Source organism: Trachypithecus francoisi, unplaced genomic scaffold (genome assembly GCF_009764315.1).
Source record: "Trachypithecus francoisi isolate TF-2019V2 unplaced genomic scaffold, Tfra_2.0 Lachesis_group3, whole genome shotgun sequence".
Classification (NCBI taxonomy): Eukaryota; Metazoa; Chordata; class Mammalia; order Primates; family Cercopithecidae; genus Trachypithecus; species Trachypithecus francoisi.
This window is the reverse complement of record NW_022681468.1, coordinates 71,222,240-71,228,708: the sequence shown is the minus strand read 5'-3', so window position 1 is coordinate 71,228,708 and position 6,469 is coordinate 71,222,240.

The window sequence follows — 6,469 nt, the reverse complement described above, 5'->3', positions numbered from 1 at the left end:
CGGTTTTTTTTTCTCTAGGACAATCCTTTCATACTGATTTCTGGTGAACTCTATCATCCTTTACAACCCAGCTCAAACATTACTTCTGGAAGGCCTTCTCCAAGCCCATCTCAACTCCAAAGTTAAGCACTCCCTCTTCTAAATCTAGTAGTAATATATGGTTGTACTTATCACATTGTATTATATCATAATTATTTGTTTATATGCTTGCTTGCCTTCCCTATATCATGGAAAGCTTTTTGAGACCAAGAAAGGTGCTTCATGTTTGTTGAACTGAACTGAATCTGATTTAATGATCTGAGCTGAGTAATTGGGAAACAGATGGGATGTTTCCAGAGTGATTCATAGTAGCCAGGATGATCATGTTTCTCCACAGCAAACATAAATCATGTTTCTTTAATCACAAGGATTACCAGACTTTGTTGGAATAGCACACAACATGCAAACTCTCTCTTAGTTAAATGAAGACTGAATATCCACGAGCCAATTAGTCAATGTATGATCTGCATAATTTGAGCCAAATTAGTAAATATCACTTTTCCATCAAATATAGATTGAGTGCTTCTTTTTTTTTTTTTTTTTTTTTTTTTTGAGACGGAGTCTTGCTCTTTCGCCCGGGCTGGAGTGCAGTGGCCGGATCTCAGCTCACTGCAAGCTCCGCCTCCCGGGTTTTACGCCATTCTCCTGCCTCAGCCTCCGGAGTAGCTGGGACTACAGGCGCCCGCCACCTCGCCCGGCTAGTTTTTTGTATTTTTAGTAGAGACGAGGTTTCACCGTGTTAGCCAGGATGGTCTCGATCTCCTGACCTCGTGATCCGCCCGTCTCGGCCTCCCAAAGTGCTGGGATTACAGGCTTGAGCCACCGCGCCCGGCCGATTGAGTGCTTCTGGCTTAGTGCAAAATATATACATTTTATCTTACATTTTTATATGAAAGGGACAAAGTAGAGGATGGATTATTTACACTGTGCACCAGGAACTAGCAACTATTACATTTTATCATACAAATACAAGTGGAAAAGTAGAAACCTGATATATTGGAAACTATTTATTTTGTAAAATAATTCCTTTGGGAAACAGTAAAAATAATGTATATTATCAATTCCCAATGTAACAAAAGCAGGTGGCACAAGAAACAGAAGAAAATTTTGTGGTTTCAGATATTAATGGTAGATGGCACTAAGTCATGCAGTGAGCATTCAGGTATGTGCAATGCATAATTTTCAAGATTCAAATCTGTTGTGACTAGAGCCATAACAGTTCTTTCTGGGATGAAAAACACTAAGGAATCTGCACAAAGAATATTTGAGTAAAGTTTCTCTCTTACCAGCATATACTGATAACTTAAAACCAGTTTTAACTACAGGAATCTTCCTATTAGTCATAATAGCTTAACACAAGTAATTTATAGTGTTTAAAGCTAACTCATGATTTACCTTTCTTATTTGTTCTTTTCTATATTTTGCAGAGGTTCCCTACCAAACATGTTATTTTTGAAATAAAAATAAATACAATTTTCTGAGAAATATGAATGATATTCTTCTTTCATATTATCATTCATATTACTTAATGATAGTAATCATATCTATCAGCCCATTTTTAGGATGTTATGAGAATGTCATTAGGCTGTGTTTTTAACTCAAGGGTCATTTTCTTTTTTTTTCTTTTTTTGAGACGGAGGTCTCACTTTGTCGCCCAGGCTGGAGTGCAATGACGCAGGATCTCGGCTCACTGCAACCTCTGCCTCCTGGGTTCAAGCGATTCTTCCACCTCAGCCTCCTGAGTAGCTGGGATTACAGGTGTTCACCACCATGCCTGGCTAATTTTTGTATTTTTAGTAGACATGGGGTTTCACCATGTTGGCCAGGGTGGTCTCGAACTCCTGGCCTCAGGTGATCTGCCTGCCTTGGCCTTCCAAAGTGCTGGTATTACAGGCGCGAGACACCACACCCAGGCCATTTTCTAGAATTCTATTTACTTATTTCATATATTGCAAAGAGGAAATCAGAAAGAAAACATCCAGTTCAGAACAGGAAGCTGTTTTGTTGGTAGTGGCAATGATACTGAATGACACTTGAATTAACTCCAAAACATTTTCTTACAACCACAGCACAAGACACCTATCTAAATCAGTCACATGGTATTTCTTAAGAACTGCTATACTGTGATAAATATAATATAAAACATTTTCCTCTAGCAGGTAGATTAAAACAAGTATTTAAATGCTTTCAAAATAAAAATAAACAGAATCTGTTTTGAAGTTAAAAAAATAAGGAGAGGGCCAAGCGCCGTGACTCATGCCTGTAATCCCAGCATTTTGGGAGGCCGAGGTTGGCGGATCACTTGAGGTCAGGAGTTTGAGACCAGCCTGGCCAACATAGTGAAACCCCGTCTCTACTAAAAAATAAAAAAAATAGCTGGGCATGGTGGTAGGCACCTGTAATCCCAGCTACTCAGGAAGGTCGAGGCAGCAGAATCGCTTGAACCTGTGAGGTGGAGGTTGTAGTGAGCTGAGATCATGCGACTGCACTCCAGCAAGGCTCCATCTCAAAATGGTAATAATAATAATGAGATGGCCGGGTGTGGTAGATCATGCCTGTAATCCCAGCACTTTGGGAGCCCCAGGTGGGTGGATCACTTCAGGTCAGGAGTTCAAGACCAGCCTGGCCAACATAGCGAAACCCTGTCTCTACCAAAAAACACAAACAGTAGGCAGGTGTGGTGGCGCATGCCTGTAGTCCCACCTACTCGGGAAGGTGAAGTGGGAGAATATTCTGAGCCCTTGGAAGCGAAGGTTGCAGTGAGCCGAGATCACACCATTTTACTCCAGCAGCCTGAGTCACAGAGTAAGACTCCATCTCAGAAAAAAAAAAAAAAAAGAAGGCTAGGCACAGTGGTTCATGCCTGTAATCCCAGCACTTTGGGAGGCTGAGGCGGGCAAATCATGAGGTCAGGAGTTTGACACAAGCCTGGTCAACATGGTGAAACCCCAGCTCTACTAAAAATACAAAAAAATAGCTGGGCGTAGTGGTGGGCTCCTGTAATCCCAGCTACTCGGGAGGCTGAGGCAGGAGAATCACTGAAACCCAGAAGGCAGAGGTTGCAGTGAGCCGAGATGATGCCACTGTACTCCAGCCGGGGGGACAGAGTTAGACTCCATCTAAAAAATAATAATAATAATAATAATGAGAGAAGTATTGCAGTCAACTTCCTAATAATAAATAATTCTACTACGGCAAATATTGAAAGTAGACACATTACTCAATACCTGATAGTATTTTTAAAAATTATTAATCAACAATTTTGTTTTCCTTTTCTTTTAAGCCTAAAAAAAAGGAAACCCACGTACTTTTTTTGCTTTTTAATTTTTTTTTTTTTTTTTAAGACAGTCTCACTCTCTTGCCCAGGCTGGAGTGCAGTGGGGCCAACTCAGCTCATGACAACCTCCACCTCCTGGGTTCCAGTGATTCTTGTGCCTCAGTCTCCCGAGTAGCTAGGATTACAGGTGAGCACCACCGTGCCTGGCTAATTTCTGTATTTTTAGTAGAGATGGGGTTTCGCCATGTTGGTCAGGCTGGTCTCAAACTCCTGGCCTCAAGTGATCTGCCTGCCTTGGCCTCCCAAAATGCTAGGATTACAGGTGTGAGCCACCGCGCCTGGTCCCCAGGCACATCTTTAAAACTGTTTTTTTTGAGATGGAGTCTCTCTATTGCCTAGGCTGGAGTGCAGTACATGATCTCAGGTAACTGCAACCTCCGCCGCCTGGGTTCAAGGGAGTCTCATGCCTCAGCCTCCCAAGTAGCTATGATTACAGGCATGTGCCACCATATCCAGCTAATTTTTGTATTTTCAGTAGAGATGGCGTTTCACCATGTTGGCCAGGCTGGTCTTGAACTCCTGACCTCATGTGATCCGCCCACCTAGGCCTCCCAAAGTGCTGGGATTGCAGGCCTGAGCCACCGTACCCGGCCACATTTTAAAATCTAAATATAACCAGGTGCGGTGGCTCATGCCTATAATCCCAGCACTTTGGGAGGCCTAGGCGGATGTATTGCTTGAGCTCGGGAGTATAAGACTAGCCTAGGCAATATGGTGAAACCCTATCTCTATTAAAAAACAAAAAACCAAAAATAATAAAATCTGAATATATTTCAAATTAGGAAAATTATTAACACCAGTTTTGTTAGTTTATTATCCCTTTCCCTCTTACGTGTCTGTATATTCCTTCATAATATCATTGTCATCAATAAACAGTCATGAATAAAGGGAATCTCACTTTTTCTCTCCATGTTTGATCTATTACTATTTTACACATAAAAGGTTAAAACATTAATCTTCACATAAAACTCTATTCCACTTATTTCATGAGTCAGGACATGAGACACCCTTCGTATCTTCTTATTTCTTGTGTGGTATAGTAAAGTTTTATGATTTCTGGAACAAAATACTCTGTTGCCATTTCTACATTTTATATTTATTTATTATTTTTATTTATTTATTTCGAGATGGAATCTCACTCTGTGGCCCAGGCTGGAGTGCAGTGGTGTGATCTCGGCTCCCTGCAACCTCCACCTCCCAGGTTTAAGCGATTCTCCTGCCTCAGCCTCCTGAGTAGCTGGGATTACAGGCACAGGCCACCACACCCAGCTAATTTTTGTATTTTTAGTAGAGACAGGGTTTCGCCATGTTCCCCAGGCTGGTCTCAAACTTCTGACCTCAGGAGATCCACCTGTCTCCTGAGTAGCTGGAATTACAGGCATGAGCCACCACACCTGGCCCATTTCTACCTTTTGTAAAACTAGGTCTAGGCCGGGCATGGTGGCTCACGCCTGTAACCCCAGCACTTTGGGAGGCCAAGGCGGGCGGATCACCTGAGGTCAGGAGTGGTGGCATGCACCTGTCATCCCAGCCACTCGGGAGGCTGAGGCAGAAGAATCGCTTGAACCTGGGAGGCAGAGGTTGCAGTGAGCCGAGATCGGGCCATTGCACTCTAATTTGGGTGACCAACAAGAGCGAAACTCCGTCTCAAATAAATAAATAAAAATTAAAAAAATAAAAATTAGAACTAAAACTAGGTCTAATTATGCCAATTTGAGAACTGCCTTTCTCTTTGCCTGGTGATTTAGTTTGCAGTTTAAAAAAAATAAAGTCCCCATCAGCTCACAGGAACACATATTAAGGAGGCTTTGGGTTACATGCCCAAGATTTTTGTAATTCACTCAGTAACTATCAAGTTTCCAAGGGAAATATTTGAAATTCTACTATTAAGAACACATAAAATGAGAGAAAATGTGCCCCAATAATATACCATTAACATAAGTGCTTTTTCGTATGTAAGGGAAAAATGGCTACTCATTTGAATGAAAATCTGTTTCAAATTTTTCTGTAATGCCAGATAAACTACTAAATTGCTCTGTATGCATAATCAAATTAGCTGTCAGAAGTCAAGAGTAAATGAAAAATGTCTAAAGGGTAATCAAAACTACTTCCTGGTGAACACGTCCAGAGTACGTGTAAGAAAATCTAGGCCTGGCGAGGTGGTTAACGCCTGTAATCCCAGCACTTTGGGAGGCTGAGGTGGGTGGATCACTTGAGGTCAGGAGTTTGAGACCAGCTTGGCCAACATGGTGAAACCCCGTCTCTACTAAAAACACAAAAATTAGCTGGGCGTGTTGGCGGGTTCCTGTAATCCCAGCGACTTGGGAGGCTGAGGCAGGAGAATCGCTTGAACCTGGGAGGTGGAGATTGCAGTGAGCCGAGATCGCGCCACTGTACTCCAGCCTGGGCAATAGAGCGAGACTCAGTCTCAAAATAAATAAAATTAATAAATAAAAATACAAAAATTGGCCGGGCGCGATGGCTCACGCCTGTAATCCCAGCACTTTGGGAGGCCCAGGTGGGTGGATCACGAGGTCAGGAGATTGAGACCATCCTGGCTAACATGATGAAACCCTAGCTCTACTAAAAATATAAAAAATTAGCTGGGCATGGTGGCGGGCACCAGTAGTCCCAGCTACTCGGGAGGCTGAGGAAGGAGAATGGTGTGAACCCAGGAGTCGGAGCTTGCAGTGAGCAGAGATTGTGCCACTGCACTCCAGCCTGGGCAACACAACGAGACTCTGTCTTAAAAAAAAAAAAAAAATTGGCCAGGTGTGGTGGCGCAGGCTTGTAATCCCAGCTACTCCAAAGGCTGAGGCATGAGAGATGCTTGAACCCAGAGGCAGAGGTTGCAGTGAGCCAAGATCACACCACTGCACTCCAGCCTGGGCAACACGGCGGGACTCTGTCTCAAAAAAAAGAAAAGAAAATCTAATACACTAAACTAAAAAAATAAGTCGGCCGGGCGCGGTGGCTCAAGCCTGTAATCCCAGCACTTTGGGAGGCCGAGACGGGCGGATCACGAGGTCAGGAGATCGAGACCATCCTGGCTAACACTGTGAAACCCCGTCTCTACTAAAAAATACAAAAAAC